Source organism: Lissotriton helveticus, chromosome 4_1 (assembly GCF_964261635.1).
Source record: "Lissotriton helveticus chromosome 4_1, aLisHel1.1, whole genome shotgun sequence".
NCBI lineage: Eukaryota > Metazoa > Chordata > Amphibia > Caudata > Salamandridae > Lissotriton > Lissotriton helveticus.
The window spans coordinates 131,385,737-131,411,847 of NC_136063.1; the positions used below are offsets into that span (position 1 = coordinate 131,385,737).

Here is a 26,111-nt window from a genome sequence, read left to right on the forward strand (position 1 = left end):
GTTTGGGTCATTTCCAAGGTTTAAGACCAGAAATTACGCAGGGAGGCGAGAGCTTTAAGTCGTTTGATACAACACTTTAAGCCGAAGCACAAAAAGTAGTAATTGAAGCTCCAGCTGGAACAAGCAAGAAAACTACCAAAAAGGAAGGACACCAAAACCAACACAAAATGTTCCTGAATAACTACAGCAAGCAGAGCTCTAACTACACCCAGCCCTCTGGAACAGCCCAGAACTGGTGCACAAATGGTTTGCCACGGGTCAACAACAGTGCCAAAGAACGTGCCTTAGCCCTGCCTGTAAAGCGTTTCAAAGAGGAGTCCACCTTATCTCCAATTAGGCAAGACCCATAAAAGAGCTTGTCAATTACCATGGCCTGTACATTGGAAGCGAATCATTGGACCTCATCCAGGCATGTCTTTGAAGGCCAACACTGGTGCCCGAGGGTTCCGCCAATGCACAGCGGTATCCATACCGCCACGGATGACATACTTGGCAGAGTCTGCACTCCTTTTGAACTTCAACCACTAACACTTTAAGCCAAAGCACGAAAAGAAGTGTTTGAAGCTCGAGCGGGGACAAGCAAGAAAACTACCAAAAGTGAAAGACACTAGAAACAAGACCAAATGTTCCTGTATAAATGCTGCAGCAAGCAGAGCAGAGCAGAGAAGAGAAGAGCAGACCAGCTCACACCTTACAAGCTTCACTTTGTATTCATGGAGTGCAAAACATATGTGTGCTGCAGAGAGCAAAATCCCAGGACTGGGACTCCAATTCTGCTTTATTTTGTAAGCTCTTCCCTAAGTGGTGTGTTAGACAAATGTACTGTGTAAGCAGGGAATTGCAAAATACATTTTTTGGAAAAGGTTTGTTCCAGGATCTCACCCATGTACAGAGAGTTTCTACACTTTATTAATAACAGAGAGAACGCAATGGCACCGAACACGTCTCAATAAATTACATTTCCAACAGTGCAAACAGAGGGGCATATTTACGTTGCCTGGCGCATCTCTGCAAATCAGCAGAGATGCGCCAGGAAACATACGACGTGCAAGTTTATCCTTGCGCCACCCATGATGCGCCGCATTTACAATGCGGCGCACTATGACGCAGGAATAAACAGATGCGTGTCGCATCTTAGGTGTAAAGTTGGCGCAGTGCTGAAGTTGTGTTGCGAGCGGCACGCAACTCCAGCATTGTTCCAACTTGCCCTATTTCTAACGTGGTGCGTCAAGCCTTACGCCTGCTTCAAGCAGGCGCAGGGTTTTGACGCATCAGCGTTGGGAAAGTAACTCAGTGAAATCTTGTAGATTTCACTGAGTCACTTTTCACGGGCGTTCCTGCGATGGAACGCCCCCCTCTGTGTGGACACGCCCACATGAAACCTGACGCAGGTTTCATGTGGCGCAGGGCCTTACACCGTGACGCATCTCCATAGATGCGTCACATTGTAAATGCCTCGCAGGGATGCGCCACGTTTACGCCGACTTGCATGACGCAACAGCGGCGTAAACGTGGCGCAAGAGGCTTGTAAATATGCCCCAGTGTACTTTAGAGTTGGAACTCTTTACAACAGAAGGGGAAATGGTTCCACAGTTTCCAATAACATGCACTGTAGAATATTAGACGTAATAGTTTCCTCTCAGTATTGCTCTACTCGGTACTGTACCCCAACAGTCTCAAGTAAGGCCTAACACGTTCCCACAAACTCCTTTCTTAAGAATACACGTGGAAAATAAAATATAAATGATTTACACAATCAAGACTGTACATATCTTCAGGGCTTTAAGTGGGCCGGGTCTCACCGAGCATCGGCAGGGTTTTAAAGGGGGCCTCAAAACGGGTCTCTATCGGGCTCTGTTTTTTGCCCTGGCACAGGCGGTCCGTTTTTTCCAGACTACAGTGACAGCAGGCACATCCATATGCGCAGCTCACACTGCTCACTTCTCAGTAGTGGAGATGGTATGGCATGAGGTCATGCCAGGCGAGCGTTGTACGGGAAGGGAAATCCTTAAAAGAATCATTTTCTATCTATATTTCTCTCTATTTGTGACATGCAGGAGCAGCAACATTGTCACCAGGGCTTTAAGTGGGCTGGTTGCTGGCGGTGCTAGCAGTTCCTAAATGCAGATGCTGAGATGGGCCACATCGGGCTCTCCATTTTTACCCTGAGTGTGGAAAACAATCTTAACTCTGCAGCAGTACCACTGCTAAGCCTTTGATGTAACTTCAAAGAGACTTGTTTTATTCTTTCACAGTTTCATTTCAGTGCTGAAGCATTTTCAGTATTATATGCAAGGAAGCCATAGTTGCTGCTTATTTTTCTTATGCAACTAACAACCATTGACAAAGCCAATAATCCTGACTTGTTGTTGGTAAAATGTTACTTGTTGTATGATATATCTGGATGCAATGACAGAAACAGCAAAAGACAAGTTGGGAAGCCCACTATATGCTAAGCACAGATTTTTAGCTTAGGTGTTTTTAAGCCATGCCCTTGATTACATCGGCCACGCCCCTTTGAGAGACCACCCCCCAGTTTTTTCATCCCACTTAAAGCCCTACATTTTACTGCAAGGTACCAGAACCATTATTGAAACAGGGCAGTGGACTTACCTGGTTCTGGACTATCACCAGTTGCCGGGGCAGGATCTGTCGAGAGTAAATAAAAAGTTTAAAAGTAATACTTCATATTACAAACAAAATACAAAAAACATCCATCTGCAAACATTTTCTTAAATGCAACACAAATCCTAGCTAGCCCCTAGCCAGGACTATCGGAGCCCCGTACAATAAACTCTCATGGCCTTGGAATGAATGGATTTAAAGCAAGAAACAATGGTTTACTTACTTGCGGTAAGGCTATTTCCGGTCGATACTCTAACTGCAGATTTGTTACTTTGTGATTCCTCACCTTGTGAATCTCCCTACACACTAAACTGGATCCAAAGACTGATGTAATAGCTACAGGTGGAGCCACTGGCCATTGTTGCAACTTCAACTCACCTCTGGACATGACAACACAAAGCTGCATAAAAGTGCCTTGGCAGTATTCTGACTTCAGGTAAACCGTTATTTATTTCCATGCCAAAGACATGGAACATTGCAGACAAATGTAATGGTAGCTGGCTGTCTGCTAAGTTTAACGAAGACCCTTATTACATCCTGAAAATCTGTGCCGCATAAAGGGGAGGCGGGAGGGTGATGAGGAATCTGCAGGTAGATTAACCCTGAAGGTAAGTAACTTAAGATGCTGGATACTTCTAACCACACATTTTTCTCTTTGCAAATTAAAGTCAGAGCAATGCCCATTCCAAGGAGGTAGGTCTGAGATGTGGACTTTCAAGGGCCCCGCAGAAAAGAGAGGGCAAAAATAAATTCCCTCCCTAAAGATTTGTAAATCAAAGCAGTAGTGTCTGATAATAGTGTGGGCAGATGCTTACATGGCTGCTTGTCAGATGTGTTATTCTGGAAGGCCCTTAGGGCAATAGTTATGGCTTATGCTCTAGTTAAATAAGGGATAAGGCCCTCAAGAGGATCCTTTTTGGCCAGGGTGCAGCATTGCTTGAAGCAGAGGATAATTCATCAGAAGAAGGTCTGATTCTGGGCTGCCTTTCCAATTTTAGCAGCAGCAAACTTGACAAACACCTGATTGTCCTAACTAGAGTCTCCAACAGGTTGATTGAGAGAGTTTAATATCATTTGGAAATAGTTGTTAAAATATCGATTTTTTTTATTAATTTTTTGTATTTTAGTATATATTTTATATGTATGTGATGTGTTTTTGTATAAGAATTTTTTGTATTTTTATTATTTGTGTAAATATTTTAGTAGTTATCAATTTTTTATGTATTTGAATTTTGCGTTTTTAGTACCGTAGAGGGTTGTGGGTTCATAGGGGAATCGGGTGGGAAGTAATTTAATTATATTAAATGTATTGATTATTTTATTCGTTATTAATTATTTTTTTATTGAATTTTCTGTTTTTAGTTCCATAGCAGGATGTGGGTTTATAGGGGAATAGGGTGGGAAGTAATTTAATTATATGAAATGTATTGAATATTTTTTTATTTATTAAGATTTGTTTAATTGAGATGTTATATTATTTTAATTTTTTTAATTTTTTTAACTTTTATTGAATGAGTTTACCATCAATGGCATACAATCGGAAAATCTGCATATGCAGTGAATATACAGTCATAACTGAAACAGGTAAGGAGTATTATAAACCAGATGACACATGTAGCAGCAAGAGCAAATATCATAAAGCAGTGTGGACAAATATACATTACCGGGTATCAATAAAAAAAAATACAGTAGGACAATAAGAAAGGAAAAGGGACAATGCACATAGCCTCCATAGCAAATGTCAACATATTCGGAAAGTCAGAGGAATTGATTTTAGATCTCTAAAATAGACATGTTCTACAAGGTCATTGCAGGCAAAAAAGCTATAACATACTCTGGGATAAGCATACCCGAGTGTACTGAGATCAGACCATATGATCCATTTGCAGCAGTTATGTCTGTTGTGGGCCCCACATGTTTCGGGGACGTGAGGAACGTGGGAGTAGTTCAGCATAAGTGCAAAGTTGGTCCTGCCAGAGTACCGTATCTCCCAGCCAATCTTTATATTTGTGTGCTCGATCCTGGCCCCATTTGCAGGCCACTTGCCTTTTAGCCAATACCAGACAAAATTACTCATATTTTTGATGCTTGGCAGGAATGTGTTCAGTGTACCCAAGAAGGGCTATAAGTGGCAATCGGGAAATAGGTACCGAAGTCATAGAGTCCAGAGCTGTGAGGACTTGACGCCAATATATAAGTACCTCTAGACATTCCCAGGCAAGATGTAGGAAATCAGCTTGTTCTGTTTTACACCTATCACATCTGTTCGTGTCTCACAGACCAAAAATTCGGAGTCTAACCGGCATGTAGTAGCTGGGGTGTAGGAATCTGTAATGGATAATTCAGAGTCTGCTATTGGAGGAGACCTGTTCTGTCTGCTTGCAGCAGAATGACCATTATTAATCAGTGAGGTCCTGGCCCAGCTCTGCTGCCCATTTAGCACAAGCTGCTCATGGAGGATAGTCAGCATCTTTATATACAGTGTGGTAGAGTGTGGACACCAAGTGCGAGGCAGTGGATGCGCGCAAGGTTTGGTGCAGTGGGGCTAATGTCCCAGGCTCAGTGGGATACGTGGGGGTACAGGCCTGGATGCCGTGCTGAAGGCGGGCATATAAAAAGGTTTCCATGGTAGATGGAGGGGGGGTCAGGGCATAGCTGTTGGAGAGTGCGAAATTTACCACTCATATGTAGGTCTCCCCAACAGTGAATACTTCATGTAAGTGCGATTTTCTTAAATAAGCCTTCCTGTTTTAAAGGCATCTCTGGGTGATAAGTAAGTGGCAGAAGGTGGAGTAAAGGCAGGACTCAGGGGTACGGTCTAAGATGCAAGACCAGGCTTGAGGTGCCGTGGTTTTCAGGACCGGACTCCATTTTGTTTACGTTGCTCGAGACGCCATTTTATGTTGCCCTCACGTAGGCCTTGGAAGTAAACGAACGAACGAAGTTGCATGGGCCTCGTTGTCCATGTACATATTAACAGGCCCTTTTCGACTTGCGAGTGAACTGTAAGATGCTGACCCCGTCACCTGAAACTGACCCTTCCACAAAGCCAATTTCTTTAACTGATCGTTGTCCGAAATTCCAATCACTGTTCAGGATATTGCTAACTTTTAGTGTTCTTGCACATATCTTATCCTACTCAACATCTGAATTGCTCTTTCCTTACGACTTTTAATTACATGGGTAGTGCTTTCAATTATGGGTTTGTCCGACTTGTGGAAATTGAATTTGGGACATTCCTAATAATTAACTTGTGGGTTGGTACGATGTAAAGTGAGCTTTTTGGAATGTAATAATGTATGTAAAATGTGTTTCATTGGTCAGAATTTGCCGCAGTGGGTGTGCATTTGTAAGGGATCGAAATTGCGAATATAAGGTGATGTCTTGCTCTACAAAAATTGAGCAGTTTCCTGAGTCGTACACTGTGTTGTATTGCTTGGTTTACTGTTACTAGCTGCAGCTAATGAATTTGATCTCTGACGCCAACCAGAAGTATTCCGTGTCTCTGTATACCAAGACAGGTGAACTCGAAGACTTCGAGTGTGTCCCTGGCACCGCTGGGTTCTAAGAAAACTCGGTTCTTCAGTTGGCGCCCACGTGGGGCGACATCAAGCCAGAGGATCGTGAGGAGCCACGTGAGAAAATTCTGGAGGAAGGCCGCCACTTCATCGACCCCTGTATGTCGACGTGGACCGAAAGTCTTTGCTGCGAGGCCTTCCTGCTTTCCGACGGCTACGAAGGGCTGCTGCCCTGACTGTCACCCTGTCTTGGACCCTTGATTGATTCTTTGTAGAGCGAGACGATAGACGGTCTTCTGGTGGCGTGACAGATACTTTGGTTAAGTATAAGTGGGTGGCTCCCACGACTTTGTTTGGTTCTTTGTTTGGTTTGATTCGGTTACTGCAACAATCGAAGCCGAGGGGCTCACATATTTGCGAGTGTATTGATAGTTGATAACCCCTTGAAGTTTGAAGCTAGATTAGTGAGCTATAAAATGCCTGGTCTTAGCAAAATTAGGAAATGGTTTAGTTGTGGTTGCAACAGGGATTCCCGATTGGAGGATTCGTATCCGATACCTCCGGTTGGAACTCCGACTTATGAGCTCTATTCAAAACACGAAGTGGGTCCTATTACTTATAATGAAGTGTGGGTCCGCTATACTAAAAAAGATGGTGTTTTACGATGGCCCCAATATGGTAGTTTTGAAGTAAATATTTTAGATAATCTGGAAGTTGCGCTATTTAAGAAGAAAGCCCGGCCGGCGGTGTTTGACTCTTTCCGCCTTTGGCGAAAGGAAGCCAAACAGCGAGCAATTAAGCAAGCTAAAAGAGATAAGAAAGATAAGAATATGCCACTACTACAAGCTGCTAGGCAGTTTAGGGACGATGGAGAAGAGCGTGCGAGTGAAGTTTCAGATAGACAGCGTTGCATGGCCATAGATAAATGTTATCCGGCCTTGCCGTCTTCTCCCCCGAAAGTAATTGAAGACCTTGAAAAAGATCCTTTGATCTCTCATTTACTGAGATTGCCACCCCCTTATGTGCAGGGTCCATTACCCCCGGTTGTTCTACCCTTTGTTGTTCAACCTCCTGCTGTTGTTCAGCCACCCGGTGCTCCACAGATGGTTTTGCCTCCCACTGTGCAACCCACTCTAGGGTCGCAAGCTTTGCTACCAGCTTTGCCTCAAACTCCTTTGCCTTCTACTTCCGCATTTCAGACTTTTACTGCTCTTATTCCTACCTTGCCTCAAGATATGTATTTTCCTGTTTTTACGCCTACTTCTTCTCCTTCTGCTCGAAAACGAATGACTGAGACAGTGGCTAATTTGTTGTCTCCACTTTTGGGGGCTTTGAATATGACCCCTGTTTCGGAACGTAAACAGAGTTGTAGTCAGCTTCCCAGTTCCGAGGAACGGGCAGTATTGGATTTATTGGCTCGTAGATGGATTTTAAATGCTTCGAGGTACACTTTGCCTGCGGTTATGGATGTGTTCTTTCAGTGGGAACCGCCTAAGCAGAGGTATGTTTTTGATGTAATGTGTATGTTTCTGCTTCAGGAATGGGAAGATAATGAGTTGGGTCCGATTCCGCAGGAAGTGCTCGATGTTCAGTCAGAGTTTGCTAAAGGGACAATAGTGGAATCCGATGTTACAGATGCCGTAGAGACGATACTTGCTTTCAGGTCTAGGTTACCGTCTCAGTCATTGTACGAACCTGATCCTTCTGTTAGGAGGAAAGTGAAGCAGTATCCTATGAGAGAAGTTCCTCCTGTATGCAGAGACGCAGTTCAGGCTGATGCCGCTCATAACATTGATGCCGTACCGGCACATTTTCAGCGAGTATGGGTACATGTTCCTTGGAAACGAGCAGAGGTCTTAGCTCTTAAGCAGACCTTACCTGACCCTCGTAAGAATCCTGCTGGTTATTACAAGGAGTTGTCTCAGACAGTTGATGCGTGTATTATGAATTTAGCTGACATCGATATATTGATGGGTAATGTAGTTCCGCAACCTTTGTGGGCGAAGATTCGTCATGAGAATCATGCGGCAGAATTAGGCGATACATGGGCTAACATTGTTGCTGCAGATGGTCGACAGGTAGGAGGTGCCAAACCTGAGCCTTTAGTTGCAGAATTACCTGGTAGAATCATTAATTTGATGAAAACGAAGATGCCTCCTTTACGAGTGAATTGGGATAAGTTAGCAGCGTGTAAGCAAAAGAAAGATAAGAGCGTGTCTTATTTCTTCACTAGGTTTGAAGAAACGTTTATCGATCATAGTGGTCAGGACATGAGTACGGAAGGTGGTCAAAGGTTGTTCGTGGATAAATTTGTCATTAACTTGCTTCCCGAGCTTTCTAATAAGTTAAAGGACTCTGAGAGTTCATGGGCTGTTTCTTCGTCGGCCCAGATATTGGCTACTGCACAATATTATGAGAATAGGGATAAAGATGAGGAGTATAAAGTAGAGAAGAAGACTAAAGATTTAAAGACGAAAGTTCTTTTGCAGCAAGCTTATCCGCCTCGTCAGAATCGGCCTCAGTTTCAGCAACCTCCACAGTTTCAGGGATTGTTACAGAAGCCTGAACCTTATGTTCAGCGATTCTTTCCTGGTCCTAATCAGTGTGCTTATTGTAGAGAGGAAGGTCATTTCAAGAATAATTGCCCAGCTTTGTTACAGCGTGCAAATGGTGTATCTGGTCAGAGAGGTTGTGGTAGTTTTCAGCAAGCTCCTAGAGGTAGGGGACATGGTGTGTTATCCCAGAATGAGCGTTCCTCTTCCTTACAGAATTCTGCGAATTATTTTGACAGACAGAATGTTCCGAGTGGTCAGTCTGCACAGTACTATGTTGAGGATTACTACGTCGAAGGTGAGAGTACTGGTTATAATGATAGTTAGGACAGCCATGGACAAGGAGAGGGAGTAGTGTCAGTTCCAGTAGACCAGAGTGGACCTTATGTTGAAGTGATTACATTAGGTGTGACAGAACCTTTTCTTTTGGATACTGGTGCGACGAAGAGTTCTATTATGCACTCTAAACTTCCTGGCGCACCTTTGTCTGGCTTGACCAATGTTTCCGCAGGATTTTCAGGCGCCCCAGTTCGTAACCCGGTTTCTAGTCCTTTGCCCCTTTCTATTGGTCCTTGTGAATTGGAAGCTCCTCTTATTCTAACGACTGGTTGTGGTGAGAATCTGTTGGGTTTGAAAAGATTGTATGCGACACTACATTGTTCTCCTTCGGGAGTACACCTTACCTTAGGTAAGAGAGTGATCTCTCCGATGTATTTGTCTAAAGATTTTCTTCCACTGGAATTGCGTTCTCTTCCTGATACACTTTGGGCTACGGGTCCCAATGACGTTGGTCTTTTGCAGATTCCACCCTATGTTGTTACACTCAAATCGAATGCTAGGCTACCTTGTATTCCGCAGTATAAGATATCTAGTGATGGCGAGAGAGCTCTTTTAGCGATTATCTATGATTTGGTTGAGAAGAGTGTAGTTGAAGAAACGAGAGGTAATGTGTGTAACAGTCCTGTTTTGCCTGTCCTTAAGCGTACTGGTGCTTCTCAGCCACCTGTGTATCGGTTTGTGATCGACCTTAGAGAAGTGAACAAGATTGTGGTGCCACAGTTTTCTGTTGTCCCGGATATCCCTGCTTTGTTGACTCTAATTCCTGCTTCGGCAGCCTGGTTTTCTGTGATCGATTTGAAGAATGCTTTCTTCAGTATTCCGATTGCTGAGGAGAGTAGAGATATTTTTGGCTTCTCATTAGGAGGACGAAGCTTCCCGTTTAAGAGAGCTCCCCAAGGTTATTGCGAAAGTCCCTCAATCTATAGTCAGGCGCTGAAAACTCAGCTTGATAGTTTTGTGTTGCCTTCTGGTGCTACTCTTATCCAGTACGTTGATGATCTGTTGGTTGCTGTTGATGACGAAAAGATTTGTAAAGAGGCTACTCTTTCTTTGTTATGACATTTGTCTGACCTTCATCATAAAGTGTCACCTTCAAAGTTACAGTATTGCTGCCAAGAAGTAACCTACTTAGGTCATCTCTTGTCGAAGGAGGGAAGAATGTTGACCCCAGAACGAATTCAAGCGATTGCACAAATGACTGTACCATCCACACAGAGAGAAGTGCATGCTTTTCTAGGTATCACTTCGTATTGTAGACAGTGGATCCCCAATTTTTCTCTGCTAGCGATACCTCTGTTGGCATTGACTCTTAAAGATACTCTGTATCCTCTTCCTTGGTCTGGTGAGTGTCAGAAAAGTTTTTCTGAATTACGTGATGCATTGTGTTCTGCCCCGGTGTTGGGTACTCCGGACTACAGTAAGTCTTTTACGTTGTATGTGCACGAGAGAGAAGGTTGTGCATTGTCAGTATTGACACAGAGATTTGGAGATAAGCAACGTCCATGTGCGTATTTTTCAGCGACGTTAGACCCAGTAGCTAAAGCGTTGCCGAGTTGTTTGAGAGCTACAGCGGCAACGGCTGTTTCTATCCGACAGTCTGCTGGTTTGGTATTGGATAATACGTTGATTGTGATGGTCCCACATGCAGTGGATACCTTATTGAACAGAACTAAGACACAGCACCTTACTAGTGCACGTCTGTCAGGTTACGAGTTGACACTTTTGGCTAGCCATGTGCATATCAAAAGATGCAATGTGTTGAATCCAGCTATGTTGTTGGCGATTTCTGTAGAGACAGATGCTCAAGAGCAGCATGATTGCTTCCTTCGGACAGAGGAAGAAACGAAGGCTAGAGTCGATCTTAAAGATACTCCTCTTGAGAATGTTGATGGTACCTTATGGGTAGATGGTTCGTATTTCAAGCTTCCAAATGGTGAGACGACTGCGGCATATGCTGTCACAACTTTGCATACAGTTGTTGAAACAGCACGAATAGCACAGAATTCAGCTCAAGCAGCAGAGCTAATTGCATTGACTAGAGCGTGTGTGTTGTCAGAGGGAAAGCGAGTGAATGTCTATACCGATAGTCAGTATGCGTTTGGTGTTGCCCAGAGTTTTGGACGTTTGTGGAGAGAGAGAGGATTCCTAACTTCCCATGGGACGAAAATCCAGCATGGGAAGTTAGTGAATGAACTTCTGCAATCACTTACTCTCCCAAAGCAGATTGCAATTGTGAAGTGTAGTGCGCATAAGAAAGTTGGGGACGATGTAGGTCGAGGGAATGCGTTTGCGGATGAAGTTGCGAAGGAAACGGCGAGAGACATGATGAGTCGAATGTATGTGGCAGGTCCTGCAAGATGGGTTGTGGAAAGTGGAATGTGTGAAGACACAATAGAAAGTGTGAAGTTGATTCAGGCTGAAGCTACTGAGAGGTTGTTGGGTTGAGTTGTCAGAACATCAGCGATGGTTGTTGCAAGATGCGTATGTGCTCCCAGTGGTTACGATGGCTCATGGAATGGCTCACATTAGCTCCAAAGGGATATGCAAGTTGTTGGCTCCAGTATGGCAGAATGCTGGAATTCCGAAATGTGCTGAGAACGTGGTGAAGCATTGCATGATTTGTGTGAAGTACAATCCTGGAAAGGGAACTCCAACTCCGGCTGGTCATTTTGCTCCTCCGACGTATCCGTTTGAAGTGATACAGTTAGATTACATACACATGGAGAGATGCAACAATTTGAAGTATGTCCTTGTGGTTGTTTGCGCCTTTTCCAGATGGATAGAGGCTTACCCCCTAAAGGATAATACTGCCTTGTCTACAGCCAAGGTTTTGCTCAAAGAATATTTCCCTAGATTTGGTTTGCAGAGAATTGTATGGTCGGACAATGGGAGTGAATTTGTGGGTCGAGTCATGAAGAAAGTGTGTGTTGGATTAGGGATAAGTCAGAAGTTCCATGCTGCGAATCACCCCAAGTCAGCTGGACTTGTTGAATGCTATAACAGCACGTTAAAACTGAAACTGGCTAAGATTCACGCGAGCACTGGTCTTACATGGCCAGATGCTTTGCCGTTGGCTCTTTTGTCAACAAGGACGACAGTGCATTCTCGTGTGGGACTTAGCCCATACGAAATAGTGTTTGGTCGTCCAGCGAATGTTTGGAGTGTGCCTCGTCCCAAGAAATATAGCGATATTGAGTACCCTATGTTGGTGGATTACTTACCTGACTTGACTGCTAAATTACTTGTTCTCCACCAACAGGTCTATGACAGTTTGCCGACAGCTACTACAGATCCAGGGCACATTATCCAACCTGGTGATTCGGTATTGATCAAGAACTTTCAGCGATCCAAGAATTTGGAACCGAGATGGACTGGACCTTTTCTGGTGTTGTTGGTCACTAGGACTGCTGTTAGAGTAGCTGGTAAAAAGAATTGAGTGCATGCCACCCATACTTAGAAAGTTCCTTTGCCTTTACCGTATAATAAGTGGGTGAGGGATGGAATAGCAGACTCTGAATGCGAAAGGATTCCTAGATTCGTGCCTTTTAGTGATGCACATTTTTTTTTTTTTTAAATCTCTTTATTCGCATCAGGTTGGTACATAGGAGCGAACAGGCACTTAGCGTGCAGATAAAATCAGCGACAGTATTAACAGGAATGCAAAATGAAACATGGTTAGATGTGACCAACAATATGATGAGCGGAGCAACACATTCTAGAAACTCCATTTTTCCGTTTTCTAGTTTGACAATAATACGTACAAGTACACAGGCGATGCAAAGAGATAAATAAAATGCAAAAAAAACATCAACTAGAGAGATGTCTACAAGGGAGAGAGAGCGGACAACAACACATCGATCATGACAAGGTGGTAATAACGGCTGCATGGGTGACCATAGGATGTCGGGGTAACCAAGAAGTGAGTGTAAGCATGAACAGGCACGGCAAACAGTAGCCAATTTCAGCCCAGTAGACAATGCAGGCCAGCCGGGGGAAGAACAGCTAACCCACCCCCTCCGGCACCAGAGAGCTCGCCGCCTGGGACTGTGCCGCCTGTGTTAGCTTGCTAATGTACTGTCTGTAGGGGCCCCAGATGTCGACTGGGCGCGAGGCGGTTGGGAGCTGTGCGGAGTATTCCACATTGTTTATGTTACACTGGGCCAGACTGCGAAGCCATGTCTTCGAGGTGGGAATGCGCTTAGAACCCCAGAGCATAGCAATTTCCCTTTTTGCAAGCAGAAAACCAATGGCAGCCAGTTTCCTCGTGGTGCTGGGAAATTCAACAACATACCCCATCAATGCAATCTCGGGCAGGGGACTCAGGACACAATCTAAAATGCTACCCAGTATGTGGTGTACCTGCAACCAGTAGTCCTGCAGTTTGGGACACGTCCATGCAAGGTAGGCAAAGTCAGCGTGTGGGGCATTGCATTTGGGACAGTGATGCGGCCTTGACGGGTCAAGTCTGTGAGCCAAGGCAGGTGTGAAGTACAGCCTCCGCAAGAACTTGAAGTGAATCAGTTTGTGTGTGGTGTTGATGGAGACGTCTTTGGTGGCCCGGCAGCAAGCGGACCATTGGTCGTCAGTAATGGGTCCGCCCAGATCCGCCTCCCACGCTGCACGTACCCGTGTGTCTGAGGCAGGAAGTGCAGCCACACATATTTTGTACAGTTTTGACACAACATGCGCACTACTGGGGGACTGTATCAAGAAGGTCAGGGCCTCCAAGTCGTCGGGAGGGAGCGGGAAAGAAGGAAACTGTGTTCTGAGCATGGACCTCAACCGGGTAAGAACGAACGAGTCCATGAACGTCCGATCGGTAAAACGGTGGTCCTCCGAGACCGAAAAGACGTGTCCCTCCGGGAACAAATCTCCTACGGTGTTAAGCTGGTACTTGGAAAGAGTACGACAGACCACCGCTTCAGAAGTGATAGGGAGCCAGTGGGGGTTCGGGAGTGGGAGGGCTGGTGAGTATAACACCTCCTTCCGGAGCAGGCGACGCAGCTGTATCCAAGCCCAGGAAGTAGTGGAGGCAGTCTGGATATCCCAAGGGTCATGGGGCAGGCCCTTGGGCAGTAGCATCCCGAGGGCAACAGGCCACGCCATGTCCGCCTCCGGCCGCAAATGGGGTATCCGGGCATCCGGGTGAAACCAGGGGTGTGCGTAAGCGCACTGGGCAATAAGATAGTAAAGGTGAAAGTCCGGTACTCCAAAACCGCCCCGTTCATAGGGCAGAGTCAGGGTTCGCCAGGAGACTCTCGGGTTCTTGTCTCCCCAAACCAGCCGCAGCAACAACGAGCGCAGCTGGGTGAAGAAAACCTTGGTCAGTGGGATCGGCAAATTGTGGAACAGGTATAGGAAACGGGGAAGCACCACCATCTTAATGATAGCTATGCGTCCTGCCATGTAGTGATGCGCATTTGACATGGACTAAGTCAGAACGCGAGGATGATGATGTTCTGCAAGCTGCTGTGCCTCCATCTTTGAGAATCGACACAACTAATCCAGAACTCCTCTTTAAGGATCACACTGTGCCTGGCAAAGAACGTTACAATCTGAGATCGAAAAAGGATATTTGAAACGGACTAATAAATTTGAATTTGTTTTCATGTAGTGAAATACACCTTGTCAGATCAAGAGACTTTTTTTTTACTTTTTCCTTTTTCGAGTCACCATCCGGACTCAGCTGCAGGGTCGCGGTAAAGCCTTAAGGGGTGAGCCGCGTATTGACACAAGGTCTGTGGTTCAGGGTCGTTAGTGCGATCTTGGTGCACACTTAAGTGAAGAAGGTAATAACCGTGAGCAGCACGTTAGAGGATGGAGTCTTTTGAGTCCGACAAGGGTGTTAGAAGAGTTAATTTTAGGGAAAAAATGTGTACATTGATCCGTAACAAATGTTTTTGATAATGTGTTTCCGAATGATTTTGAATATTACAATAGCTTGTGTGGGTTGGGTTTTCTATGTCACACAACAGATGCTTGCATCTACCTCCCAACCTACTCTTTCTTTTTCAACTATTTCCCCACATGAGTTTCATACGTTGCCTGAACATGAACAGACACGAAGATCAGAATTTGTGAACAATTCGTTTATACAGATGTTGCATCAGCATCAGCTAGTTGTAAATACCACGAATTGTTGGGTGTGTGGTCTTATGCCGCATACAACAGATAAGGGAATGATATATTTGGTTTTGCCTTTTTCGCCTAATGGGTCAGTGTGGGGACTCCAGTCAATGTTTATCTATGCGAATGAAGCGTCTCCTGTACGTTCTGTCAAAGATAATGTGAGTAACAATGCTTTGATACGGGGAATAGTCGATATGATTAGAGATATCGATGCGTACAATGCTATCCCTAAGGATGAGGTACGAGCATATGTTGGTTGGAACAAGACGAGATATAGCATTAGTCTGACAGAAAAAGAGAGACAGAAAAGGTCTCCTCCGATTTGGATTATACCCCACCGAGGTCATTTTTGTCTGCAAGGTAATGGTCAGAACCCGAGAGCTCAGCTTGGTAAGAGTGTGTGTGTTCACACCTATGTCTATATGTCCCAGAAATCTCCACCGTTCATGCCCGCTAAAGGCACGTATTTTGTTTGTTATGACAGAGCATAAACATGGTTGCCTTCTGATTTTTCAGGCACATGCTATGTGGCGTTTCTGCTTCCCCCTACGTATACAGCTGCTTTTGATTACCATAAGACAAGATATGGTAGAGGTGATACCGAAGCGGAAGATACTGTCGCACAAGAAGTTGGAGACTTCTTTAAGGGTTTCTTGCCCTTTTGCGGTCCTATGGCTAATAGTAGGAATATTCAACAGCTTACGAGAGTGGTTGAGGCCACTATCAATGAGACTGCAGGTGCTCTAAGCAATATTACAGCTGAGCTACAAGCGGATCGCCTTATGACATTACAGAACCGCTTTGTTTTAGATATTATACTTGCAGATAGAGGTGGAGTTTGTAAATTGATCGGGTCTAGTTGCTGCGTTTTCATACCAGATAACGCCCCGACAGTGTACCAAGCCATCTTGAAGTTGCATAAGTCTGCTGAATCTATACATGTAGACAAAGGGAACTGGTCGTTGATAGGATGGTTTTGGGAATTGCTGTCCAAATGGGGATGGAAGATTCTAATGTTTCTTGGTATGGCTTTAGCAATCTTTTTCTCGTGTTGCTTATGCATCCAGTGTGGTCCCGCCATTTGTGGCCTTTGTGCTACGATCTGTGTGAGAAGACCTGTCCTGAGAGAAGTGAAGGAAAATAAGATGATGTTACAGCAACACCTTGATGACCAGATGAGAATAGATATAGACCTAGATTCAGATTGACGTGAGTTTAGGTTATTGCCTACGTAATGGCAAAAGGAGGGTCTGAGGTTCCGTGGTTTTCGGGACCGGACTACATTTTGTTTACGTTGCTCGAGACGCCATTTTATGTTGCCCTCACGTAGGCCTTGGAAGTAAACGAACGAACGAAGTTGCATGGGGTTCGTTGTCCATGTACATATTAACAGGCCCTTTTCGACTTGCGAGTGAACTGTAAGATGCTGACCCCGTCACCTGAAACTGACCCTTTCACTGTTCAGGATATTGCTAACTTTTAGTGTTCTTGCACATATCTTATCCTACTCAACATCTGAATTGCTCTTTCCTTACGACTTTTCATTACATGGGTAGTGCTTTCAATTAGGGGTTTGTCCGACTTGTGGAAATTGAATTTAGGACATTCCTAATAATTAACTTGTGGGTTGGTACGATGTAAAGTGAGCTTTTTGGTATGTAATAATGTATGTAAAATGTGTTTCATTGGTCAGAATTTGCCGCAGTGGGTGTGCATTTGTAAGTGATCGAAATTGCGAATATAAGGTGATGTCTTGCTCTACGAAAATTGAGCAGTTTCCTAAGTCGTACACCGTGTTGTATTGCTTGGTTTAATGTTACTAGCTGCAGCTAATAAATTTGATCTCTGTTGCCAACCAGAAGTATTCCGTGTCTCTGTATACCAAGACAGGTGAACTCGAAGACTTCGGGTGTGTCCCTGGCACCGCTGGGTTCTAAGAAAACCCGGTTCTTCAGTCTCTTATCGTGCAGTCTATGGAGGTAGTGCAGCGCCCTCGGGGCTCGATGTTAGAAAGGAGGACACCATTTAGTGGGATTAGATCTGCAAGTTAGTGTTCAGTGGCTTGGCTACATGGGGAGTATAGCGGGGGGATGAAACCAATAATAGGCAAAGTGTGCCTGAGCACATATATAATATAATTCAAAGTTAGGTATGTCGAAACCCCCGTGGGCATAAGGCCGCAATAGCGTGTCCCATTGAATGCACGGCTGTTTATCACCCCATACCAATCACGTCAATTCCAAACGGAGAGAGGCGAAAAAGTGTTGTCCGAGGTCGTAGGGAATATTTTTAAATAAATATAAGAATTTGGGGAGAATTACCATTTTGATGAGGGATATGCGACCAGCCATAGTTAAAGGAAGGACATCTGTTGATGCAGTCTGTGACGCGGTCCATAGCGCACCCATAGTTGAGTCGCATTAACTCATTTCGATCCACTGTAAAACGGATCCCTAAATATTTAGCATTCTCAGTACACCACACAATGGGAAAATCTGGTTCAAAAGGAGTAGCAGAACTAGTCAATGGGAATATCTGTGATTTGGACCAATTAATGTGAATATCTGATTGGCTGCCGAATTTAACAAACTCACGCAGTAACAGATTAAGATTTTGGCGGGAATTCCTAATGTAAAGGGTGACATCATCAGCGTAAAGAGAGATGAGAATGGGATGGAGGAAACAGCAGATGCCTACGTGCTGATAGTGTTGCCTAATCTTGGTTTCCAGTGGTTCCATTACCAGGACAAAAGGGAGGGGAGAGAGTGGACACCCCTGCCGAGTGCCTCCGGATAGAGAGATCGAGGGCGAGATGTGCCCATTGATCAAAACCTTCACCGTGGGCGGGGTGTAGGGGAGCCGAACCCATGATAGACAGCCTGTGGGGAGTCCCATACATTGTAAGATGGTGAAAAGATAGTCCCATTCCACCGAGTCAAAGGCCTTAGAGGCGTCCAGGAATATGGCCACAAGCGCTAGTCTGGGACCACTGCCTGCAGAATGGATAATAGCATCCTAAGGTTGTGGGAAGTCGCTCTTCCGGGAATAAATCCAGTTTGGTCTTGGAGGACCAGTTTGTCCATCAGTAGCCTAAGACGATTCAATAGTTATTTAGCAAGTATTTTTACATCTGTGTTTATGAGAGACAGTGGCCTATAGGACTCACAGCGGCCTGCTGGTTTGCCCAGTTTTAACAATGACGTAATTAGCACCTCTCTCATCGAGGCAGGTAAGATTTGTGTCTCTTGGGCTTTAACAAAAACCTCATTCAGTACTGTGAGCAGCTGATCAATGTTTGTTTTGTAAAAATCAATGGGAAGGCTATCGGAACATGGCGCCTTTCCGGACTTCATCTGCATGATGGCTTCACGCAGCTCATCATCTTCAAACGGCGCTGCTAAAAATTCACTCTGGGAGTCCCCGAGCCATCCAAGTGCTATATCTTCTAGGTAGGGAGCAAAATCAGGGGTAGCAGTGTGTTGCGAACTATATAAGTCTGTTTAGTAAGCAGCAAATGTGTTTAATATATCAAGAATATCTCTGTAGCTCATCCCTGCACCATCTATCACATCTAAGACAAAGCTGGAAAAGCGTGGTTGCCTAATAGTAGTCACCAATGCTCGGCCGGGGGTCTTGCCCTCACCATAGCGCCGAGTAGTAAAAAGCTTGCCCCTAAACTTCACCTACCGGTCCGCAGTATCAATATAGTCTGTGAGCTTTTCACAGTGCGTAGTCGGCCGGGTACCTGAATTAGTGATCCACATGTCTGTTTCAAGCTGTTTGATCTCGATCTCTAGGTGACGGAAGTTTCTCCTGATAGCGCGGAGCACTCCAAAGCTTTTGGACATGCATATGCCCCTGACAGTGACTTTAAAAGTCTCTCACAGCGTGCCCACCTGGTCAACCGTGCCCTTGTTTCTGGTGAAGAAAATCAGTAATTTCTTCCCCTAGCTCAGCTTGAAAGACGTTGTCCAACAGCGTTTCCGGCACAAGTCTCTAACAGCGTAGGGTAGTATTGGAATTAGGGGGTTATTTCTAGGTACACCGAGGCATGGTCAGAGTGTGTACTAGCCAAGTGTTTAACAGATTGAATCCAGGGGGCAACACCAAGTGAACAGACCTAGTAATCGTCCCATTGCCCGCTCTCCTTGCACTCCAGCTCATCACAAAGAGACCTCCCCTCTTGCTGACTTCACCCCTCAACCAGCCCGGATCTCCTCCCCTCCCCCTGTCCAATCCTCCGCCTACCCTCCACGTGATACATAATCCACATTCAGAGCCTGCTGCAAAACTCAAGGAAATAAACCAAGGGCCTCATTTATGAAAAGTGACGCATCGCTGCGTGAAAACAGCGATGCGTCACTTTTCACTGCGCTCTCCCTGCGACATGATTGATGCGTCATATTTATAATATGACGCATCATGTCGCAAGGAGTTACTGATACGTCAGTATTTCTGACGTATCTGTAGGCGCAAAAGTGACGCATTGCTGGAGTGTGTCACAAAAGAGACGCAACTCCAGCAATGCTTCCTTTCACATGGGGAAAGCCCCATGTGAAAGGGCTTGCGTCAGTCTTACGCCTGCTGTGAGGCAGGCGCAAGATTTTGACGCAACAGCATCCTAAAAGTGACGCAGTGAAATCTCATAGATTTCACTGCTTCACTATTACGAGGCTTTTTGCGGGTGAACGCCCCCTCTGCATACATTATACCTGACGCAGGTATAATGTAGCGCAGGGGTTTACAAAGTGACGCATCTGCTTAGATGCGTCACTTTGTAAATAGTGCGCATCAGGAGGCATGTTTTTACGCCGCCGATGCGTCACAAAAAGTGACGCATCGGAAGCGCAAAACTCACGCAAGGCCTCATAAATGAGGCCCCAAGTACTTCTATCTCTCAAAATTGTCATTCAAAAACTCATTGAGGCAACTGAAGAGCTGACACTTGATCTCTCCTCCAACAAGATCTTTCAGGAGACCCCGCATAGGATTCTGTTAAAACCCCCAGTCCAAAACTGGAATGCCAACCTCTATCCTAACGCCCCAGCTAGAACCTCCAGGCCCATGAAGCTTCTCTCAGTACCAGATATTCTCTCAAGCCAGAACTGGAACACCACCCCTACCCGAACGCCCTATCTAGACCCTCCAGGTCCTTGAATCCTTTTTCTGAACCAGATGTTATCTCCCTGCTCCGATCGTACACCTCTCCACACTCATTCACTTCAGTCCCCTCTAGATCAGCACAAGCAACCCCACTACCTGCCCCCGGCTCGAACCATCCTAAGCAATGCTTAACGGAAACCATCCAAAGCATCACACCCAACTCTTACAGAGCACCCAGACTCAACACCAATGCCTTAAACACTAATAATCTCATGCAGATCCACTTCACACACCCACCACTCACTGACAGCCTGCACAAACCGCACCTGAACTGCATGTTACTTAACTGCAGGTCAGCGGTTAAACATGCTGCACATCTTGCATTTCTCATCCTTGCCAAAAGAACTGGACCTCCTTGTCCTCACAGAAACCTGGCTCAACAACTCCTCTGGCCCTATCCTTGACATACTAGTCCCTCCCAGCCACAATATTATCAGACTAGACCGCGCCAAGAAAATTGGAGGTGGCATAGCCTGCATCTTCCGCAACTCTCTCACAGCAAAACAATCCTCCTCAGCTAATCTCTCTTCCTGTGAATACTTACGAATAGACATCGCTAGTGCACACAGACCCTTATGCTTCCTTCACATCTTCTACCACCCCCCTGGTGATAAACACCCTCTAATTGAGGGACGTCACTGCCCACAGATCTTCCTTGGTAATCTCAACCTTCACTGGAATTACCCGCATGATCAGGCGGATAACACTCTCAAGAACTTCCTAACAGACCTCTGCCTCTCTGAATTCTGCGACAACCCCACACACAACTTAGGCTCGACACTTGATCTAAACATTTCCAACCCCAACACCATTAATCTCGAATCTATTCTTCCTTGTGACTGGTCGGACCCTCACTGTATCAACTTCCATATTCCTGAATGCTGGATACCCAATAGATCACAACCACTTAAATTAAAACACTGGAAAAGATCGCTTCTCAACACTAGCGCTAATGAGCTCATAGCGCACTGCAATGACTCCCTTCTAGCGCCTGCAAACATGACCGACGTGCACGAACTCACTGAGCACTATAACAATGCCATGCTCTCGGCGCTGAATGCTACGGCCCCTCTACAACTAAAAAGAATACCCGACAAGGATTCCAAACCTTGGTTCAACGACAACTTACACGCAGACAGACGCAGCCTTAGACTAGCTGAACGCACTTGGAGATCCTCTCCCTCCATGGATCTTCTAAAAATCCTTAGACTCAAAAGAAGTAGATACAACAAACTCATTAGAACCACAAAACTTTCCTTCTTCAAAGCCCAACTTGACAAAGCAAGAAATTCCCGAAACAACTATTTGAGCTGATTAAAACACAATCCAACAACGCACCCACCCAATCTCAGCAATTTGCGCATCCGCAGCCATACTGCGAAGCGGTTGCTGACTTCTTCCTAGAAAAGTCGAACAAGATTGAATCTGATCTAAGGTTTGCTGCACTCTTACTCTCACCTCCTCTTGCCTCCTGCCTCTCCACGCCCCCACCCAGCCAGTCTGTTTTCTCTCCCAAAAACAATGCCTCTTGGAGTCAATTCACACCCCTCGATGACATTACTATCCTCAACACTCTCTCGACCATTAAACTCTTAAACCACTTCAATGACCCCCTCCTCCCCAACTTCTATAAGGAAATGATTGGCTCATTAGCACTGCTCTGGTCCAAGATCATCAACGTCTCTCTTCATCAAGGCGCGATCCCGGACTGACTGAAGGAGGGCCTAGTGCTCCCCATCCTTAAAAAACCCTCGGCTGACCCTGAAGACCTGAATAATTACAGACCAATCACAAACATTTATACCCTGGCTAAACTACTCTAGAAATGTGTTCATGAACAACTACGTAGACACATTGAACAATTCTAGCTCCTCGACCAATTCCAATCGGGTTTCCGCACTGGCCACAGTACCGAAACGGCCATCACTCACATAGTGGATTACGCTCTCACTTTACTGGACCAGAATGAAGCCTGCCTATTAATTCTTCTCGACCTCTCATCCACATTCGACAATGTCAAGAATGACAATCTTCTCCACCTCTTTGAATGCAGAATGGGACTATCTGGCACGGTCCTCAAATGGGTTTCCTCTTTCCTCAACAATAGAAGTCAAAGAGTCAAATCCAATCAGACTCTATCCAACCCCAGTCCCTGCCTGCTGGGTGTTCCACAAGGGTCCTTACTCTCCCCCATGCTCCTTAACCTTGTCCTGGAACCACTGACAGTAATTCTCAAAGGCTCCAACATCCAATATCACATGTACACGAATGACACCCAACTATACATGAAAATATCCTCCCCCAAAGACATCAATGCTCTCAACGGAACGCTGCTCAAAACCATAGACTGGCTTACCTCCAACCATCTCAAACTAAACGCCCTCAAGACGGAATTCCTCCTCATTGCACCGGCCAGGCAAACCCCCATGGTTGTAAAGCACAAGTTACTTACCTTCGGTAACGATATATCTGTAAGAAACATTAGTTAGTGTTAGATTCCTTACCTTAGATTATCCCCAGGCGTCAGGCTGGGTCCGGAAAGTTTTCGTCAGCAGTACCCCTGTGCGTCGCTAGGCGTCGTCTGCGGCTCTGCGTCTGTCGTCGGCATCGTGATCGCCAGGATGACGTCGTCGGAGTACTTAGACGCCACCCTCGCGCGCTGACGTCAGTTCTGTACATAGCTGTCCGCCCCAGTAACGCAGAGCCATGATAGAAACCGACACTGGTGCCATGAAATTAGGGCCCTAAAAGGGATGTCCTTAACCCTAGATATCGGTTCGCTGAACGGGGAGGATGGGTGGGGCGGTAAGGAATCTAACACCAACTAATGTTTCTTACAGATATATCGTTACCGAAGGTAAGTAACGTGTGCATCTGAAAGAAACACGTTAGTGTTAGATTCCTTACCTTAGAATAGATACCCCAGCAATACCAACCCTGGTGGTGGGTCTGCAAACCAAGATCAATCAATCAATCAGGCATTTATAAAGCGTGCTACATACCAGTGAGGGTCTCAAGGCGCTGGGGGGTGGGGTGCTGCTACTGATCGAAGAGCCAGGTCTTGAGAAGTCTTCTGAAGGCCAGCAGGTCCTGGGTCTGTCGTAGGCTGGCAGGGAGATCGTTCCAGGTCTTGCCGGCGAGGTAGGAGAAGGATCTGCCACCGGCGGCGGTTTTCCGGATACGAGGAACTGTGGCGAGGGCGAGGGTGGCCGAGCGGAAGTTGCGGGTGGGGGTGTGGAAGCTGAGTCGGTTGTTGAGGTATGATGGTCCGGTGTTGTGTAGCGCTTTGTGTGCGTGGATGAGGAGTTTGAAGGTGATCCTCTTGTTGACTGGGAGCCAGTGCAGGCCTCTCAGGTGGGGTGCGATGTAGCTGCGCCGGGGGACGTAGAGGATCAGTCGTGCTGAGGCGTTCTGGATTCGTTGTAGTCGTTTCAGGAGCTTGGCTGTTGTTCCTGAGTAGAGGGCGTTTCCGTAGTCGAGTTTGTTGGTGATGAGGGCCTGGGTGATGGTTTTTCTTGTGTCGGGAGGGATCCATTTGAAAATCCTGCGGAGCATTCGGAGGGTGTTGAAGCAGGACGTGGAGACGGCGTTGACTTGCTTGGTCATGGATAGGGAGGAGTCGAGGATGAAACCCAGGTTGCGTGCGTGGTCGGTGGTTTCCGGTGGTGTGCCTAGCAAAGTGGGCCACCAGGAGTCGTCCCAGGCTGATGGGGTGGGTCCGAGGATGAGGACCTCCGTTTTGTCTGAATTCAGCTTCAGTCTGCTGTCCTTCATCCAGTCGGCGACGGCCTTCATTCCTCTGTGGAGATTGGCTTTGGCGGTGTTGGGGTTTTCGGTGAGGGATATGATCAGCTGGGTGTCGTCGGCGTAGGAGATGATGTTGAGGCTGTGTTGTCGTGCGATGTGGGCTAGTGGAGCCATGTAGATATTGAACAGCGTCGGGCTGAGGGAGTATACCTGTTGGACGCCGCAGATGATCTCAGTGGTTCTTGAGCAGAAGGGAGGGAGGTGGATGCTCTGGGTGCTGCCAGAGAGGAAGGATGTGGTCCAGGCCAGGGCCTTATCTTGAATTCCGGCGTCATGGAGGCGCGCTGATACCAGACGCCTCATCTGGAATAAGGGGAGGCCCCGGGTAGCACTAAAGACTCTGTTTGCACCCATGGACGCTGGAGGCCTAGCGGTTCCTAATCAGGAACTCTATTACTTGGCAGCACAGCTGCAGTGGGTTGCCTACTGGCTGAGCGGAAAGAACTTAGTGGACACAGCCATGGCTGATACCATCCTATCTCCCGTACAGGCGCTCGCCGTCTTCCACCCGTTGGCGCGGGGCCGCCCCCCCACGCAGGTCCTTGTAGCAGTGGCGAAGCGGTGCCTCATGCGGAGCCTCCGGCTCACCAAACACATGGTGCCCTATGCCCCGAACCTGCCTCTATTGGGGACACCCCTGGGTGCAGGCACGCTGTCCTCGGCCGAACTACGCAGCGGGACTGCGGTGGACTTGGACGACCTAGGCGGCCTGTATAGCGACGGGGAGCTGTTACCCTTCGAGACCTTGGCCACAGACACAGAGCTGTCGGTGGGTCAATTTCTGACACACGCCAGACTCCTACATGAGTTGACAGAGGCGTGGGGTGACCTCAGTCACGAGCCGTCCACACACCTACTCATCCAATACCTGCACGTGATGGGAGATGGTTCACACCTTGTACATTGGCTTGCGCAAGCCTTACACAGCCACACACAATTTTCCTCTCGGAGATTGAGGGACAAGTGGATGGCCGACCGTGGCACGGACTGGGCAGACAACCAGTGGAATGCTATTCTAGCGGGCGCCAGGGTCGTCCCCCGCAATGCACGATTCAAGATTATACAGTATTACATCATCCACCGGGCATATCTATCTCCAGACAAACTGAATCGTTACTTCGGACTCACTTCCTCGGCGTGTCCCAGATGCGGCCTCCAAGACTCGGACCTCCTGCATGCACTCTGGAGCTGCGCTCATCTTACCTCGTACTGGTCTGCGGTCGCGGACATGCTGACGGCGGCCACGGGCGAAACTCTTCCCAAGACTTGGGAAGTGTGCCTCTTGGGACTCTACAAGAGGACCAAACAGACCAAGATGCGGGCGCGCTTTTGGGATTTAGGCCTTATCACGGCCAAGCGTCTTATCACACGACGCTGGAAGAGTGCCGACCCACCGCGCCCTGCGGACTGGCGCCGCTCTTTTGCCACCTGGGCCTGTGCGGAGAGTGTGTCACTTCACAGGGAGGAAACCGCTGGACTCCGTAAATACCCGATCGCCCAGGACTGGGACGTTGCCTTGATTGCGTATCACCACGCATGCACGCAAGCCGAAATAGAGTACCATCCCGTTGCGACATAGGGAGGGCTCCCTCGACTGCTGTCCGCACCTAACACGGGCTCCGCCGCCCCTTTCCTTCTCCCCCTCCTCCCCTTTGCCCTCCCCCTTTCCCCCCCCCTCCCCCCCCCTGTCTTCCCCCCCGCTCCGCGCGCCCCCTCCCCCCCCCCAGTGACCGAGACCGTGTGTGGCGGAGACATCCCCTGCCGCATTTGCCCTCCTGCCGCCTGTGCCCCCCCCCCCTTTTGCCTCGCAGCCGCGGCGACGCCGCCCCCTCACTTGTCCCCGACCCTGCATGGCCCATATCGGATGCACCACTCACAGCTAAGATCCTGGGTACACTACCACACACACGAATGCTAGTCCAACAGTTTTTTGGAATATTTTTCCCTCCCCCCAGTATTAGACTTCCCAGTTCACTCT

At 46.9% G+C, this 26,111-nt stretch overlaps 1 protein-coding gene across 1 annotated transcript in view; it reads right to left on the reverse strand.

Moving 5' to 3' along the window:
• LOC144828412 (uncharacterized) overlaps positions 1-26,111 on the reverse strand; it is a 2,343,931-nt gene that overhangs the window by 1,568,646 nt on the left and 749,174 nt on the right. Inside the window, exon 9 of the mRNA XM_078686536.1 lies at positions 2,614-2,649. The gene's annotated coding sequence lies outside the window, so the exon portion shown is untranslated. The remainder of the gene's footprint in view (positions 1-2,613; positions 2,650-26,111) is intronic.